General features: G+C 47.7%; 7 non-coding genes across 7 annotated transcripts; 6 read left to right on the top strand and 1 right to left on the bottom strand.

The window, feature by feature from the left end:
* Nucleotides 1-1,010: 1,010 nt before the first annotated feature.
* Nucleotides 1,011-1,084, top strand: TRNAI-AAU (transfer RNA isoleucine (anticodon AAU)). The gene has a single exon. It is a non-coding gene; the product is annotated as a tRNA-Ile (tRNA).
* Nucleotides 1,085-4,187: 3,103 nt separating this feature from the next.
* TRNAT-AGU (transfer RNA threonine (anticodon AGU)) lies at nt 4,188-4,261 on the top strand. The gene has a single exon. It is a non-coding gene; the product is annotated as a tRNA-Thr (tRNA).
* Nucleotides 4,262-6,578: 2,317 nt separating this feature from the next.
* Nucleotides 6,579-6,651, top strand: TRNAV-UAC (transfer RNA valine (anticodon UAC)). Its single transcript has one exon. It is a non-coding gene; the product is annotated as a tRNA-Val (tRNA).
* Nucleotides 6,652-14,923: 8,272 nt separating this feature from the next.
* Nucleotides 14,924-14,996, top strand: TRNAR-ACG (transfer RNA arginine (anticodon ACG)). Its single transcript has one exon. It is a non-coding gene; the product is annotated as a tRNA-Arg (tRNA).
* Nucleotides 14,997-15,659: 663 nt separating this feature from the next.
* Nucleotides 15,660-15,733, bottom strand: TRNAI-AAU (transfer RNA isoleucine (anticodon AAU)). The gene has a single exon. It is a non-coding gene; the product is annotated as a tRNA-Ile (tRNA).
* A 1,060-nt stretch (nt 15,734-16,793) lies between these two features.
* TRNAV-CAC (transfer RNA valine (anticodon CAC)) lies at nt 16,794-16,866 on the top strand. The gene has a single exon. It is a non-coding gene; the product is annotated as a tRNA-Val (tRNA).
* A 531-nt stretch (nt 16,867-17,397) lies between these two features.
* On the top strand, nt 17,398-17,471 carry TRNAI-AAU (transfer RNA isoleucine (anticodon AAU)). The gene has a single exon. It is a non-coding gene; the product is annotated as a tRNA-Ile (tRNA).
* Nucleotides 17,472-18,266: the final 795 nt, after the last annotated feature.

Genomic DNA, 18,266 nt, shown 5'->3' with positions numbered 1-18,266 from the left:
AACCCTCACCAGGACCAGGAGTTAGCCAGTCAAGTGGCCTGAGTGTCTCTGGGAAGCTGGGAAGTGGAGGGAAAGTAAAGAGGAGTGGGGTGAGGGGAGGGATGGGCAGGAGTGTGGAAACAGAGGCATAAAGCCCATTCTGTGAGGGGTCATTCCCTGCCTTTCTTGACTCCAAACCCTGAGGAGTAACACTGTTATCTCTTCTGAGGATCAGTCCTAGCGCAGGTCACAGGTGCTGCTGCTGCTGCTGCTGCTGCTGCTGCTGCTACGTCGCTTCAGTCGTGTCCGACTCTGTGCGACGCCACGGACGGCAGGCCACCAGGCTCCCCGGTCCCTGGGATTCTCCAGGCAAGAACACTGGAGTGGGTTGCCATTTCCTTCTCCAACGCATGAAAGTGAAAAGTGAAAGTGAAGTCGCTCAGTCGTGTCCGACTCACAGGTGCTACCCTGTAACAAAAGCTGCTCTTGAGCCACAGCCACTCATGTTGAGGTCTAGCCTCAGTGATTCCCATCATCATTTAACGTGTGCACCATGGTCTGACAGTCATGGGTGCTCGATTCCTGTCGAGCGATGAAAGAATGAGGTGTACCCTCCAATCTTCACTTCCTCTTGATTTTCCTCCTACTTTGCTGCATACTTATTTGCAAGCTTCTCCATTTATTATTTAATGGCTTTGGGGTTGGTCCTGGGCTACCTCGTCTCCTCAAGTATTCTCAGAGTCTCCCTATCAATGTGGCTGTGGGGCTAGGCCTAGCTCTCAGGCAGGTATTCCACAATTTTGATTACCTCAGTCCTGAGGAAATAGAGTTCATTCACGCCAAATACTAAGAATTCCTCTTTGTTTCCCCCTAATTCCACGATGGGGGAGAGGAAGAATGTGCTTTCTTCTTTCTTTGAACATTAGTTTGTAGTCATTTGGGTTCACTGTGTTCCTTTTGCAGCTCCCGGAAAAGCCGTATTGATTCCTTCTCTTTTAATAGCATAAACACCAGCACCAACCGCCGTGTCTGGCCGGTTAGCTCAGTTGGTTAGAGCGTGGTGCTAATAACGCCAAGGTCGCGGGTTCGATCCCCGTACGGGCCAGGCTTCAGAGGACGGTTCATCCCTTTTAGGCTCACTGCCATATCCCAGCTCCTGTCTGGGACAGGAAGCTCTCGCTGAGAACTTCAACTGGAATCAATCGTACATCTTTCCTCATGTTTGACTCGCATCTGCAGAACGAAAGGATAGCAGTCAGTGACCCAGCAAGACATAGAGCATCGCTTTGGCACATTTTGATCCACAGGATAACTGATTCCAGCGAAGAAACTGACCTTCCTGGAGTATTTCCCTCCTAAAATAGACTATGAAACCATCTACACTTTCTACATTTCCACACTTGAGTCTTAACTAGATCAGCAAAAGATGAAACAAGGTTTTTCAAAGGCTATGTGAAAAAACTCTACTGATACAAACACAGCAGGAGAGAAACAGTTTTGTCAGCTGTCTCTTTATGAGCTGGAAAGAGCCGTCAATGGCCAAACCTGAAACACTTGGAACAACGGATAATATAGTTTGAGATAATGATGCAAACTAAGTATAAAATGTGTATTCATGGGTCCATACTGTTACAAATCAGTGATTAAATAAGTCAACCAATGAATACGGGAGAAGGGAGGTATTTTTCTTACTGATGCATTCCAGCTAAGGTAAGAAACTACTCCCCACCCACTCACCAGGAGATGGAGCTTTAACCTCTCCCTTCTGGAATATGGGCCATCCTGACCCACTAGCTTCTAAATATCCAGGAAGAAGTAGGAAAACATAGGAAGAAACTTCACCAGGGAGAAAAATGGCAAACACTACCTTAAAAGTGATCGGGGTTGGCATCACTAATGGTAAGCTATCCTCCTATCAAGTCACATCTGAAAGGAAGTGATGGGACAAGTACTCTGTGGTCTCGTCCAGAAACCTGTAGCCCCAGGCCTTCGTGTGAAAACTATCAGACAAATCTAGACTGGAAGATAGTCATACAAATACCGGATAGAAAGAATTCATCCGCACCAAGAAACAATCACAGACCAGAGGAGGCTGAACGCAATGTGGGATGCCGTGGGTTGGGGGGAGGGGAGACATTAGTGTAAGAACAGATGTGACACACACAAGTACATGCATTCAGTTATTATTAAAATATCAGTGTTGGTTTCTTGGCTTTAATAAAGGTTCCATGGTAACCTAAGAAGCTAATGAAAGGAAACTCTGAAATGGGTACAAAGAAACTCTATTGTTTTTGTAACTTTTCTAAATATGCTCCAAAATAAAAATTTATGTTTCAGTATTCGCATAGGAAACGTGTCTGCTTCCCACCACTCAAATCAGAGTTGAGACAAATGCCTGGTGGGCAGTAGGTCCATGACAGGCAGTTCCTAAAAGCCGAAGGAACGTGATTGATGTCTTCTTTGGTGAAGGACATGCAGAGATATTTACATGGTGATCTGTGCAAGCTGGTACATGCTGCAGATGATTCTCCCAGAGTCCCATTCCCACACTGAAATGCAAACCAGACCAATGACATTCGTCTTCAGCCTGTAAAAGACATCTGAAATGGAGCTATATGGTGTATGTTGAACTTGAAGTTTGGTGAGTTTCTCTCACAAAGTTTCAAATAACACCTGAAATGTTTTCTTTCCTAGCTTGGCCCTAAAATATTTCCATTTGTGTCAATAAACATCTTAACCACTGCTCTTTGTGACATCTTGCCCATTACAAAGGGCAAGACCATCTTGCCCTGTGTTCCCATGACACAATCCAAGACTGTCAGACCGAACAATGGCCAGTTCACTGTTCTTTCGTGGGGTTGTCCCAGAGATCGTACTTTGCCCAGGCAGTATTACTCACCCCTTCTTTTTTGAACTGGGAGATCAAAGGTTACTGTAATGTTGGGCGGGTTTGTTTTCTTTCTTTTTCTTTTTAATTCTTATTTGTGTGTGTGTGCACTCAAGTGCCTTTGATGTGCTTAACAGTGGGTGGTTCCTAACTTAGTTTTCCCGTTAATTCACAAAACACTTGATAAAGTACAATAGGAGAGGTGAATCATATTGGGCAGAAAAATGTTAATCCTATAGCAGTATGTGATTGCAATTAAGGAGTTCTTCAAATAGAAATAAATGGAAAACGTGACCTACCTTTACAGAAGTACTCGAGAAGCTACAGTTGTTGGGGGGAAAAAAAAAAAAACCCACACAAAACAAAAGTCTGTTATTGCAAGAGATACTGGCAGCTTCCTGACGCTATTCACTAGCACCTGTGGAAGCAATATTGTTTATGGGGCCTAGATACAGAACACTCGTAGCAGTCTTATCGATTGAGGCTAGAAATAATCTACACTACCTGCCAGCACTCTTCAAAGAATTTGAGTAAATAAAAATCATAAATAGAGGTTTTACATTTTCTCAAAGTCATGAGTATAATGACAGATTTGGAACAAAGAATCAGTGGGGTCTGACATCAGAGTTTGAGCTCTAAAGCATCATTGCATACTGCCTCATGCTCAGAGGAGAGGACTATTCTCTGATATTTATGCACCAAGTGTCTATTTCAGGAACTCAGACAAGTCAAGAACTTTAGAACATTTTTAATGTAAGACATGTCTACCAAAGTTTTAATTGTCTGTATTTCTGTGTCAAACATCATTCTTGCATGTCTACATTTGCTGAATTCTTACCTTCCTTTTCCCTTTGCATGCCTTTGCCGTCCACATTGCTCTAAAATAAATAAGAACAGGCACACTCCTCTCTTGTAAGATACTGCTCTTTGACAGTGAGCGTAGCAAAAGATGTGGTGAAGTCCTTTCCAGCGCTCCATTTCATGTTACGTTTCTAGACTGATAAGCGCCACCGTTTTCCTTTTATAGATTCGAAAGGGAGAAGTATTAGTATCTCCCATAGGAAGGTGCAAAGGTCAAACGATTTGGCTATGGATTTCAAGGGTTCAGAGGTTCAGAAGGTTTTTCTCATCTTGACTCAGCATGTAAACTTCTGTGCATATTTCACACAAGAGAGGGTAAATGACTTGATAGAAATTTTGAGAAATAGGAAATAGTCCTGAGATTGTAGTGTTGATCTAAAGTTCTTGAGAAATGCATTGGTGAGCCAGGAAAGCGAAAACTCCTTCAAATCATGTCAGGAACCAACAGTCTACTGCAGCTGGCTCCGTGGCTTAGTTGGTGAAAGCGCCTGTCTAGTAAACAGGAGATCCTGGGTTCAAATCCCAGCGGGGCCTGGGGCAACACTGTTTTAAATAGAGCAAAACAAGTTAAAAAATGCAATTTGTTTACCTCCCATCAAGCCCCGGAGTACTTCGGAGTACTAGGGATGCTCTCCCGATAGCCATAAGGCGACGGTGGTTCTCAGACATCTTGAGATGAGTATTAGAACTGCCTCTTGGTCTTTCCTTCGCATTTTAGATCATCTCCGACATCTTGAGATGAAAATTAGAACAGCCTCTTGGTCTTTCCTCCGCATTTTAGATCAGGTCTCAGACGTTGCCAGTTTGGTTTTGTGGGATCTCTTCAATTGTGTTTGCCTCCTAGAACTTTTTACCACGATGGAGACATTTGCTTTTCTTCATGGAATCATTGAATTGTCATGTTCCCCCTTCAGAGCCACCCCCCTCCCTCGCCAACTCCCACCACCCCGATTTGGCACCAACTTTAGGAGTGCCTTACAGTCACGCTTCTCAAAATTGTATGAGCATATGAATGACCTGCTGTGGTCCATTATAATGAGGGTTTTAAATGACTGCATCTGCACCAAGGGCCTGAAAGTCAGCATTTCTACCATCTCAGACTCTACACTACTGTTCCATGGGCGATACTTCATGAACCAAGGCTAGAGACTTACTGGTCTAGTTCAAGTGTGTTTTCAAGCTCTGCACTTTCATATGTTGCAGCTGTCTTCCTGAATCACTAGGTAATCCAGCATTGTTTTTACTCATTTGTCCTTAGTGGATGAAATGAAATCAAAAGAAATAAAAGAAGAGGAAAGACATTCTAATATAAATTACGGTAGTGTAAATAATCAAGTTGTGTTGTAACTGTTTCCCCTTTTCGATGTGAAATGGACTCTTGACGATACTGGAAATTTTGGAAGGAGAAGAACTGAGGTTATATCTAAAAGAGGATAAAAAACAGTCAATGAAAAAAATACACAAAATTATATTCTTTTTTTTTTTTTTAAGGTGCGGGCAAACTGACTTCTTAAAACATTCTTTGCTTATGAACTTCAACTGTTTAAAAAGTACATTTTTTGATCTGAAAAGCCTTTGTGCGTTCACGAGTCACATAAGTCAAAGGGCCCTTTGCAACCAGTTGCTTGCATAATTTTTCAGGACATCTGGTAGGGTCAGGATTGGGTACATTGTGGGGCTACTCCTTACTGGCTTAAAAATAAACTTCTAATCAAATTATGGGAAACTAAATCCCAAACTTGCTGATTGGGAAAGATTGTCTCTCTACTCTGTTTCCTGCAACGTTGTGACCAATCCTAGTTTTAGTTTTGCTGAGAGCAGGAGCTTTCAGCGCTGCTGTTTGTGAAAGATGCCAACGCAGAGCTGATGCAGAGAAATCAGGAATTTCTCACATGGAATTTAATGAAAGACTACAGTTTCGCTGCTGAGCACCTTCCTGGGGCACGAGGGAAGTGAGGGGAAGAGGGAAAATACAATGAGGAAGGTCAGGTGAAATGAAGAGAAAAACAAAGGAGAGGCAAGGTGGGCATCTGTTGAACAGATTCAGATCGCTCAAAGCCCAGTCGTTCCAGGGCAGTGTGAGTGACGCTGGATAATAAGTTGACTGGTGATTCCCACCTCGACTTATTCCGGCGCAAAGTCCAGTCCCATGAATTCCCAAACACTACTCCTTTTGGCACTCCTTTCGGCACTCCTTCCTGAGAGTCAAGAGGGCATAGGCCATCCCAGCCCCGCTCCGCAGTCTCCTCCAGACGAGCTTGGCCCTCTCGGAAGTTCGGTGGTCTTCAGGATTCTGTGCGTTGTGTTCTGGCTCCAACGACGAGGAAGAGAGGTGGAAATCAAAGGCACAGGACAGTATCGGGTTGTCGCTCGTAATCAAATGCCCTTGGAACCTGAGGACACCCTGCCTGATGCTTGGGAAGGTGTTTGGTCTCTGCTGCCTCTTAGCTCAGGCGGTAAAGAATCTGCCTGCAATGCGGGAGACCCGGCCTTGATCCCTGGGTCGGGAACATCCCCACTCCAGGAGGTTGTTTCCAGATGTCCAGCCTGGAGAATCCCATGCACAGAGGAGCCTGACAGGCTACAGTCCATGGGGTGGCAAGAGTCGGACACGACTTAGCGACTAAACCACCCCCACTGCTGAGTTAGGTTTGGTTATGAGCCATAGAGTTTCGATGTTATTCTTTTAGCAAAAGTTTTTGAAACGGTGGAAAGCGAGTGAAAACATTCTGCAAGAGAAATATTCAAAATTACTAGATCGGGGGCGTGGCGGGGAGGGGGGTAGTGGGGAGCAACCAGGGAACCGAGTGTGCCGTTTTATGGGACTTGTAATATCTGTCCTGGGCGTGACGTTTCCGTGGTGCAGTGGTTAGCACGTTCGCCTTACACGCGAAAGGTCCCCGGTTCGAAACCGGGCGGAAACAGCCGGATCAGTCGGCTTTTGCTGTCTTACAGACAGGTGCAAAGATTTCCTTCGGATTTTGCGGCCCTGTCCAAGGTTCCCGATTCCAACGTATCCTCAGAGCACCCGTGCTCTCATCTACGGCCTCTTAAAATACTTACTCTATTTTAACATTTCTTGACGTTCCTCGGACTCCAGCAGCTTTACAATGTGTCAGTTATAATGTTCTCTCCTAGTGCAATTTTGAGGAAAAAGGGTCGGTTTTTTCGAGGTACGGGGGTAGCTGAATGCTTATGATGTCCTGGACGCTCAGTGCTCCTTCTGTCCTGTCTAACATATAGCCGCTCATCTCAAATGCATGGAAGTATTTCGCTACATTTTCTTCACCAAGCTTTATTGTTTTCGCTTTCACCGTTAGCCTATGGGCAAATGATTTGAAATGCAACCGACTGGCCGGAAGCAACTGAGGTAGGCCTACAGCAGTACAAGTGACTCAACGAAAGAATGCAATCAGTCAAACAAGAAGCTAAAAACAACAGACGAAAAAAAGGGGGAGGTTTCCAGATGTCTTCCATCTCTGGCAGGTTTTTTTTCCCCTTACCAGAAATATTTTCGAAAACCTTCGACATAAAATCTGTGTGTGCAGAAGGTGGAAAGGAATGGCGGAGGGATGGAAGCAATGAATCAGAAGTTTCCTGTCCCCAGAAACTACACGGAGATCTTGTACCGGGTGGAGACCGTTGCTTAATCCCACTGTCCTTTCCTTTTCTCCTAATTCCCCGGGTCCGCGTGCGGATCCCCACCAGTACCCTCAGGGAATTATTCCGTAGTCCGCCTGGACCCGAATCTCTGCTCAAATGTTTCCACCACGCGGTCGACGCCGACTCGCCCCTTTTCTGGGAGCCCAGGCAGCACGCGGTCATCTGCAGCCAGACCCAATTACCCACCCACCTAGGCTCGCCTGGGCGGACTGGTCACATTCTGCCACGGGTTGTCCTTCAATCGCACAGACCCGTCGCTTCCCCGGGTTCAAAAGACAGTTCCATTTAGGCACAGAACAGTCCCGGCTGAGATCGGAATGGAGTTGAGGTGCGTTTGTCTGCGTGTGTGTTTCGAGACAAGGCTGTAGGACAGGCATACACGGAACGGGGCCTGGGGACCCTCGCAGGCAGGGTATCTAGGCCAGCAGCGGCTCTTCTCGGACGGTTCGGGGACTCTGCATCCAGATCAACAGGAAGCGCGCGACGGGCAGGCGGAGAAGGTCCGCGTCGCCCCGGGAAACCAGAACTGTTCAGGAGTCAGGACCATGAACAGCGCACTCTGGATTTGCCGGGCGGTGAGAGGGATTTCTCAAAAGCGAGAAAGGATAGGGGGAAATGTTTTAATGGTACATTGAGTCGGTGGCGCGTGTGTTTTAGGCACAGACTTAAAAAAAAAAAATTAAAAAACACATAAAATACCGTACACGGTATTTCCGTTGTTGCTGCTGTTCAGTCGCTAAGTCGTGTCCCACTCTTTGGGACCCCACGGACTGCAGCACGCCAGGTTTCCCCGTCCTTCACTATCTCCCAGGGTTTGCTCAAATTCATGTCCGCTGTGTCGATGATGCCCTCCAACCAGATCATCTTCTGTCCCCTTTCTCCTCCTACCCTCAATCTTTCCCAACGTCAGGGTCTTTCTTGTCCAGTGAGTCGGCTCTTCACATCAGGTGGCCAAAACATTTGAGCTTCAGCTTCAGCATCAGTCCTTCCAATGAATATTCAAGGTTGACTTCCTTTATGATGGATTGGTCTGATCTCCTTGCAGTCCAAGGGACCCTCAAGAGGCTTCTCCAGCACCACAGTTCCAAAGCATCGACAGGTCCACGCTCAGCCTCTTTACGGTCCACTCTCTCGTCCCTAAAAGACTGCTGAAAAACCATAGCTTTGACCAGAGAGAGGGATCATCATTGGCAAAATGCTGTCTCTGCCTTTTAATCCGCTGTCTAGGTATCTCATAGCTTTTCTTCCAAGAAGCAAGCGTCTTTTATTTTGCGGCTGCAGTCATCATCCACAGTGATTTTGGAGCCCAAGAAAATAAAATCTCTATCTCTGCTTGATGGTTCTGAGAGAAATGGTCACAGGTTAAGGTATGGGAAAGTCATTCTGGCTTACATATGTTCGTGCCTAATTAAAGTAAAAAAAAAAAAAAGTCTGTTTTAAAGGTAAAGCTTAAATGCCTTTTTCCCTGAGAGGTGAATACTAGTAGTATTTCCCCGGTGCCTGGGCTAGACTGATGTGATGTGTACTGGCTGGTCTGCTCTTTTTTTTTTTTTTTTTTTTTGAAACCTTTAAGGAATGTGCCATTTCACTTTTGATGTTTTTTGTTCTGACAAGGAATCAGTTTAGCTCACTTGCTCAGTCGAGTCCAACTCTTTGCCACCCCATGAACTGCGGCACGCCAGGCATCGCTGTCCATCACCAACTCCTGGAGCTTGCCCAAAGTCATGTCCATCGAGTCGGTGACCTCATCCTCTGTCGCCTCCTGCCTTCAGTCTTACCCAGCATCAGGTTCCTTTAAAGTGAGTCAGTTCTTCACATCAGTTCAGTTCAGTCCAGTTCAGTCGCTCAGTCGTGTCCGACTCTTTGCGACCCCATGAATCGCAGCACACCAGGCCTCCCTGTCCATCACCAACTCCGGGAGTTCACTCAAACTCACATCCATTGAGTCGGTGATGCCATCCAGCCATCTCATCCTCTGTCGTCCCCTTTTCCTCCTGACCCCAATCCCTCCCAGAATCAAAGTCTTTTCCAATGAGTCAACTCTTCGCATGAGGTGGCCAAAATATTGGAGCTTCAGCTTTAGCATCAGTCCTTCCAATGAATGTTCAGGACTGATTTCCTTTAGGATAGACTGGTTGGAACTTCTTGCAGTCCAAGGGACTCTCTCTCTTTCAAGAATCTTCTCCAACACCACAGTTCCAAAGCATCAGTTCTTTTGTGCCCAGCTTTCATTATAGCCCACCTCTCACATCCATACATGACTACTGGAAAAACCATAGCTTTGACTAGACGGACCTTTGTCAGCAAAGTAACATCTCTGCTTTTAAATATGCTGTCTACGCTGCTCATAGCTTTTCTTCCAAGGAGCAAGCATCTTTCAATTCCATGGCTGCAGTCAGCAACCCATCTGCAGTGATTTTGGAGCCCCTCAAAACAGTGAGAGTGAGCCCCCTCTCACCGTTTCCATTGTTTCCCATCTATTTCCCAGGAAGTGATGGGACCGGATGCCGTGACCTTAGTTTTTGGAATGTTGAGCTTTAAGCCAACTTTTTCACTCTCCTCTTTCACTGTCATCAAGAGGCTCTTTAGTTCTTTGCTTTCTGCCATAAGGGTGGTATCATCTGCATATTTGAGGTTATTGATATTTCCCCTGGCAATCTTGATTCCAGCTTGTGCTTCATCCAGCCCAGCATTTTGCATGATGTACTCTGCGTAGACCTTAAACACGCAGGGTGACAATATACAGCCTTGACATACTCTTTTCCCGATTTGGAACCACTCTGTTGTTCCATGTCTGGTTCTAACTGTTGCTTCTTGACCTGCACACAGTTTCTCAGGAGGCGGGTCAGGTGGTCTGGTATTCCCATCTCTTGAAGAATTTCCCACGGTTTCTTGTGCTCCACACAGTCCAAGGCTTTGGCGTAGTCAGTAAAGCAGAAGTAGATGTTTTTTCTAGAATTCTCCTGCTTTTTTCGATGATCCAACGGATGTTGACAATTTGATCTCTGGTTCCTCTGCCTTTTCTAAATCCAGCTTCAACATCTGGAAGTTCACAGTTCGCGTCCTGTTGAAGCCTGGCTTGGAGAATTTTGAGCATTACATTGAGTGCAATTGTGTGGTAGTTTGAATATTCTTTGGCACTGCCTTTCTTTGGGACTGGAATGAAAACTGACCTTTTCCAGTCCTGGGGCCTCTGCTGAGATTTCCACATTTGCTGGCCTATTGGGTGCAACACTTTCGCAGCATCATCTTTCAGGATTTGAAATAGCTCAACTGGAATTCCATCACCTCCACTGGCTTTGTTCATAGTGGTGCTTCCTAAGCCCCACTTGACTTCCCATTCCGGAATGTCTGGTTCTAGGTGAGTGATCACACCATTGTGGTTATCTGGCTCGTGAAGACCATTTTTGTATAGTTCTTCTGTGTATTTTTGCCACCTCTTGTAATCTCTTCTGCTTCTGTTAGGTCCATACCTAACATTTCTGTCTTTATTGTGCCCATCTCTGCATGAAATGCTCCTTGGTATCTCTAACTTTCTTGAAGTGATCTCTAGTCTTTCCCATTCTATTGTTTTCCTCTATTTCTTTGCACTGATCACTGAGGAAGGCTTTCTTACCTCTCCTAAGTATTCTTAGGAGCTGTGCATTCAAATGGGTATATCTTTCTTTTTCTCCTTTGCCTTTCACTTCTCTTCTTTTCTCAGCCATTGGTAAGGCCTCCTCGGACAACCATGCTGCCTTTTTGCATTTTTTTTCCCCCTTGGGGATGGTCTCGATCACTGCCTCCTGTCCAAGTTCTTCAGGCACTCTATCAGATTCTAATCCCTTGAATCTACTTGTCACTTCCATTGTATAATTGTAAGGGATTTGATTTAGGTCACACCTGAATGGCCTAGTGATTTTCCTGCTTTCTTCAACTTAAGTCTGAAAATTGCAGTAAGGAGTTCACGATCCGAGCCACAGTCAGCTCCCGATCTCGTTTTTGCTGACTGTATAGAGCTTCTCCATCTTTGGCTGCAAAGACTATAGTCAACCTATATAAATATGTATAACCAATCTATATAAATAGACAAGGTATAAAATTGCTGAAAACCATGTTTCTCTGGAGCCGTTCTTCAGAATTAGTGAGAGACACTCACATGAGGCTATCGTCCTTAGTTTGGCTTGATTCACACTTTTTCTTCTGTCCCGGGTACAGACTGCTTGTTATTTCCCTTGACACCTGAGTACAGACTGCAAAACGGGGGCTCCCGCGTTCAGGGAAGTGATACCTCGATGTCTGGACTCCCATTGCCTCTGCGCTGGTGGAGCTCAGCACCCTGGGGTGGCAGATCCCCGAAACTGCAATTGAGGGAGTCGGGCGGGTTGGCCGGGCTGTCTACGGGGACCACCGCTGTTACCCGCTGTGGTCTAAAGGGGGCTGCATGGTTTGAATGCCTGGGAGTTTTCGCCAATATTTGGGGCAATTTTAGCTGACTTTTACTCAGATTAGATCAGACTAGATCTCGGATTCTGTGAACTTTGAGAGGACAAATGGATGAAAGGCAGGAAGCGGTGTTTCTGAAAGGGTCGCCTGCCACCTGAACATCTGAGACCTATTTTATGACATGACCCTTAAGCTTATGGCCTCAAATCTTCTCCATGGCCTCTCCTATGTCTCCAGCTTCATTTCACACTTCACTGCCCCCCTCTCTCCCCACCACCCTGTCCTCTTACGTCCCAGAGATTTGTGAATATATTATCTGTTCCACCTCTGTTCCTAGTTACTATCTCCTCAACCTCGAAACTTGCCCTCCATCATCACTCCTTCAGATAAAACTTCCCCAAAGCTTTCTGCCTAAATCTTCACATTCCTGTCAGCTTCTGCACACTGGGTCTTTTATTGCAAAGGCCAGTTAGGCAACAGATGGCAATGCTGGGGTCAGAAAGCGTTGCATTCTGGATTCCAAGTTTGTGCCATCAAGAACATTACTATGCCCTGTCTCTCTCAACATCCAGAATCCTTCTCTCAAGGCAGTTGTATATTTTGAGGTGTTCCTTACGCCCACCTTGAAAACCAGAAGAAACATATAACCACAGTGTCTAAAGAGAGCATGTCTGTCTGTTTAAATTTTATGTGGTATTAAGTCATTTCCTGAATTCCAGCAGTCTCTGCCTAATGTGATTTCTTTTTTTTTTTTTTTCTTTTTTGACCATTGATCAGGGCCTTTTATTGGGCGGTCACTCTCGGGCAGAACTCCCGGGGGCGGGTAAGCAAGGAAGGGGGCGGGGGGGGGGGGGGGTGGGTGTCTGCGAAGCAAAGGGAGTCTGCGAGGTGTGAGGGGTGGGGAAAGGTTTTATAGCCCGGGCCGGGGCTCCCATATAAGGAAGAAAACGCGGGCTCAGCGGTGATTGGTGTCCAAGGGCTCCGTGTCAGCTCCTGATTGGACGGCGAGGGCTTCGCGTCGACTCCTGATTGGTCGGCTTGGTTGCCGGCGCGTCTCCGGGGCGTGTCTGCAGCACTCTGCCGGGACATGTCTCGACATGCCCGGGCATGTCCAGGCATGCCTCAACACGCCTGACCTTGCCCTGACCTTTCATCCCGACCTTGCCCTGACCTTTCATCCCGGCCTTTTTGATATAGGACAAGGGCACCGACTCTCTCTGGCTACTTCCTGCTGAACGGGGGCGACGAGGGGTAGGGTACGGCCGGGATGACAGGGGGCGTCTGCCGTTAATCTTGCCACGGAGTGCTTGTTGGAAGCCCTTGGTACTGCTGTCGCATCACCATCAGCTGGATCGTGTTGAGCCGTTGTTTGATGAAGGCCAAAAGCCTACCTAGGATACAGGGCCCGAAAGTCAGGAGCAGTAGGAGAATGATGATCGGTCCCACTAGGGAAGATAGCAAAGTTGTCAGCCAAGGGGAGCTCTGGAAGCTCTGGAACCAGGATTCGAACCAGCCCTGCTGAGCCTCTCTCTCTCTCTCGCCTTTTGCCTTCCTTCCTGGCAGTTTCTGCCTTCGTCTCTCTCTCTCTTTTCCTTTGATTCTGTCTCTCTTTTCTCTCACTCTTTCAGTTTCAGTCTTTCTCTTCCTTCCTTCCCTCACTCTCTCCGCCACTCTATTTCTCTCTCTCCTACTTTCTTTTGCTTTCTCTCCTTTTCGCTCTTCAACTCTTCTCTTTCCTTTCTCTGACTTTCTTTTGCTTTCTCTGACTTTCTCCTCTTTCCTTCTCTGGTTCCATTCCCCCTGGTTCTTTCCTTCCCTCATCTTCCTTCCTTTTTCTGCGTCTCCTCCTCTCTGTCTTACTCCTTCTGTCCTCTCCCTCTGTTGCTCTCCCTAAGGTCTTCCTCCCTCTCCTCTTAATAAAAGATTTGGATGGTGGTTTCTCAGTCACTCAGGAATCGGCGACAGAGGGGTTCGGGTAATGGTCAGTTTGGTCGGCCCCATGAGGGTGGAGCGGTAGGAGTGATGGGGAGAAGGGGTCGGGGCCAGGGCCACCCCTGTCTCTGGGAGACCCAGGGGAGCTCGTTTGAGTCGGGTCAGGTGGTACCAGGGCTCGTGTCCCAGGAGTTTGGCTGCTGTAGGAGTGGTGAGGATTACAGTATGGGGTCCCATCCAGCGAGGCTGTAGTGGGCGGGGACTCAGGGTTTTCAGCAGTACCTGATCTCCTGGTGCTAGAGGCCAGGCGGGCCCCTCGTCGTCTGTCGGTTGTGGCAGGACCCGATCTGCGTGTTCCCTCACCTAATGTGATTTCTGCACCTTTGAGTATACCTTTCCTGCCTTCTTGCCTCTTTTGCCTTTACCATTGACTTCTGCTTGCTTTTATCCGATGCATGATTTATCATAGAATTTGGCCATGATTCTCCCTCTCAGGGAGTATTAACTACTCTTAACAGTAAGAGGAGAAGAATGTGATTCTTAGGGCCAAATGCACTTCCAAACCAAATAAGTGTATTTTATTTTATAACACTTAGTTAAAGAGCACACAGGGCAGTCAGTAACCATCCGCAGACACATCATCAGGGCCCCAAAGAAGTATAGAATAGATGAAGGAGGTGGAAGCACGCCAGATTAACAGATAGCAGAAATTAACCAAGAGCACTCACAGCAGAAAACTTGCTTTCAAGGAGTGACTTCTTTCTATCATGTATGGAAAGTCCTAAGGGTTAGATTTGCTTGCAATCCAAAATGTAGACATGGAAAACGACGTTGTGGTACGTACACTAACCCTAAATGAAGAGAATCGGTGGGAGTCGTCAGTGTCGGGGTTATTTCTATCTTCCTAGCAGAACCACGGAGAAAGAAATGGCAATCCACTCCAGTGTTCTTGCCTGGAGAATCCCAGGGACGGGGGGAGCCTGGTGGGCTACCGTCCATGGGGTCGCACAGAGTCGGACACGACTGAAGCGACGCAGCAGCAGCAGCAGCAGCAGCAGCAGCAGCAGCAGCAGCAGCAGCAGCAGCAGCAGCAGCAGCAGCAGCAGCAACAGCAGCAGAACCAGCGGCTTCGGAGGCCTCATTGAAATAGACATGCTTAAGCCCTCTCGTCGCGGGGGGCCAGTGGCGCAATGGATAACGCGTCTGACTACGGATCAGAAGATTCTAGGTTCGACTCCTGGCTGGCTCGAAACCCTTTTGACGACTGATCTTCCTGCACTTACTTGAACCGCACCCAAACTCTCCAAGCGTTGGCGCCTCACAAGCGCTCCGAAAAGCTCCCTCAACCTTACTTCTTGTTACCCCGTGGGGCCATCCTACCTCTTGTCGCAGTCCGAAGGACCCTTCAAAGGCGATCACTGGAACATCCACAATCAAGCATTTTCTGGTTTCGATCTCCCACAGCAAATACGGAGAAAGGACCACATAGGGACAGCTGAACTGAGTTTCACATCAAAGAGGCTTTAAGAAAACAGGAGGACGAGGAACAAGAAAGAGAGAGAAAGTAGGAAGGAAAAAGGCTCGGCAAGTGTCTTCACCACTTATTCGCACTGGGTTCCCCTTCACTTATTCCCACTGGGTTCCCCTTCGCCACCCGCTTCCCCCTTCCTAACAGAAAGACGAGTGGCTTTGACTGAGGAAATGTTAAATCCAAGAAAGCCCAGGGTGTTTCGCACCAGATATCGGAGATGGCCCTGCACCCGGACTTCCAAAAGAGCGCTGGTAGGACAGTTCCAAGAGGGAGGAGTAACACGCTGATTTTTTTTTTTTTTTTCCCTAAGCAACCCAAGTTACATACAAGTCCAGGGTTCAAACGGTTAACACCTTGAGTGGTAAGGCGCAAAAGGCTCCTTGGCCCGTACGGGGATCGAACCCGCGACCTTGGCGTTATTAGCACCACGCTCTAACCAACTGAGCTAACCGGCCCTGACACGTCTTGCCCTACCGCTTAAGGTCTCTGCTTGCCGCGGTTACGCTTCTTTTTCGTGGTCCTCAGAGAGCTGTTCCACGTGTAACGCAACAAACATCTGCTTGTGACCTCTGCACACAAAGCCAAACTCGGACAGCAGCCCTTTGGACCAAAGGGCGCCAAGCGAGGGAGCAGGAGACGAGCCTCACGTCCACTCCCTCTTGGTCTTTCAGTTGGCGGTGTTTTGTTGTTGTTGTTGTCTGTCTGTCTGTCTTGTCTGTTTGTTTGTTTTAAGCGGAAGACCAAAGAATCTGGGACTGGTCACCGACTCTTGACATTTCAGGATTCAGGATGTTTCCGGTTTACCATTCGCTGCCCTGGTAGTCCATCGCTCGGAGATTCGTTAGCTCAGCTTGCCCCGGAGAAACAAACTGACTGTGGATGTTGCTGATGACATCTACAACAGCAGTGTTAGTGCCTTGAGGATGTTACCGACCACAGCAATTCTAGTCTGACTCTGGTTGGTTTGTGCTCTACTGGCACAGAATTGAGGTCAGAGGGGACGAGTAAGGAAGGACTGCCTGGCAGATCAGTGGGCATTTGCCCCTCTCCGCCCCTCGGTTTCTATCAGCCAAACACTGCCCGTCACAGGATGGGCAGCTGCTAGAGTTCAAGGGCACAGAATCGCGCTTACTTTTCAACCAGGATCATTGAATCATCTTCAGTCATTGCAGTCCTTTTCTGGCACTCAAGAGATGGTGATCCCAGAACTTCCTAAGGTCACACAAACCCACACAAGACAAAATCGAGCCGTTTTCCGACATCTACTGTACCCGGACGCTGCCTAACACGTCTGCTCTGCCTTTGGCAAGGAATTCTGCGCTTAGAGGCAGTATTTGCTTAGTGTGACTCGTTGACTGTAGCATTGTTGGTCGTGATAGGAGGGCGCACTAACGTCGACCATTTCCTGAAAGAGAAAACCGATTCGGTGTGGCCAGCTTGGGCTAGCCGGGAGTCTCCTTTTTCGCTCGGACACCATCAGGGGTGAAAAACATGACCAAGGAGCGGAGAAAGCAAGTTTCCGTAGTGTAGTGGTTATCACGTTCGCCTCACACGCGAAAGGTCCCCGGTTCGAAACCGGGCGGAAACAGCGTTTCTCTTCGGAGTTTGCATTTTGAACCGTTCTCCGGAACCTCTCAGGAAACTTCCGAGAAACTCGGTAGATGAGGAGGCTTCTGAACTCCCACCGAATCTCACCCGTAGACCTGGGGGAACTACCGACGATCCGACCTATCGGCATAGTCTCCGGGCACCGTATTCCATCTCGTACGGCAGAGCCTGCACTCTGCCCAGCTTAAGGCGCTTTCTGCGAGCCTTTTACACAAACAGCAAATTCTTCCATGGATTCCCCGGGCCGTAGGCCGCAGCTTCCTCCGAAAAACTTCGGTTTCCTCGTTCACGTCGAGGAATACGACCGAAACCCAATTGTGCCTTCTTTTCCTTTGGTTTTCTTCTCCGAGAAAGCGTCTCATTCTTTTGACTAGGGATGGAAGGCAACGACAATGACGAAACTCTCTTAAGAGAAGCAACAGTTAAGAGTCAGTTGGAGCTTGACATTTTGGAGGGGGAGGCGGGGGCCGTAAGAGGAAAGGAAGAGGAGAAGAGGGCTTGCGCAGTCAGGGGCCGGTTAGCTCAGTTGGTTAGAGCGTGGTGCTAATAACGCCAAGGTCGCGGGTTCGATCCCCGTACGGGCCACTGTTCTCTTTAGTCAGCGCCTCCAGGAGGCTGCCAGCTGTTTTCCGAGGAAACTTGCCTCTTAACCTGCGTAGAGTCCCCTTGGGCGGTTGTGCCTGTTCCGTCGGGACGCCAGGCTGTCTCCTGGAGGGTGCTGTCTAACCACGTCGTCCTCTGCCGAGGCCTTCTCCTTTTGCCTTCCATCTTTCCCAGGATCAGGGTCTTTTCCAGTGAACTGGCTCTTCGCATGGGGTGGCCAAAGTGTTGGAGCTCCAGCTTCAGCGACCGTCCTTGCAATGAATACTCGGGGTGGGTTTCCTTCAGGATTGACTGCTTTGATCTCCTTGCAGTCCAAGGGACTCTCGAGAGTCTTCTCCAGCGCCACACTTCGAAAGCATGAATTCTTTCGCGCTCAGCCTTCTTTATGGTCCAGCTCTCACATTCGTACATGACTACTGGAAAAACCATAGCTTTGACTGTACGGACCTTTGTCGGCAAAGTTTACGTCTCCGCTTTTTAATACGCCGTCTAGGTTGGTCATAGCTTTTCTTCCAAGGAGCAAGCGTCTTTTAATCTCGTGGCTGCAGTCACCGTCCGCATTGATTTTGGAGTTTTCTCCTTCTGTTTGCCATGAAGTGATGGGACCGGATGCCATGATCTTGGTTTTCTGAATGTTGAGGTTTAAGCCAGCTTTTTCACTCTCCGCTTTCACCCTCATCAAGAGGCTCTTCAGTTCCTCTTCGCCTTCTGCCATCGGAGTGGTATCATCTGCGCATCTGAGGTTGTTGATAGTTCTCCTGGCAATCTTGATTCCAG

This window comes from Ovis aries, chromosome 20, assembly GCF_016772045.2.
Source record: "Ovis aries strain OAR_USU_Benz2616 breed Rambouillet chromosome 20, ARS-UI_Ramb_v3.0, whole genome shotgun sequence".
In the NCBI taxonomy this organism is placed as follows: domain Eukaryota; kingdom Metazoa; phylum Chordata; class Mammalia; order Artiodactyla; family Bovidae; genus Ovis; species Ovis aries.
The sequence above is the reverse complement of the archived record's forward strand: the minus strand, read 5'-3'. Positions and strand labels throughout refer to the sequence as shown.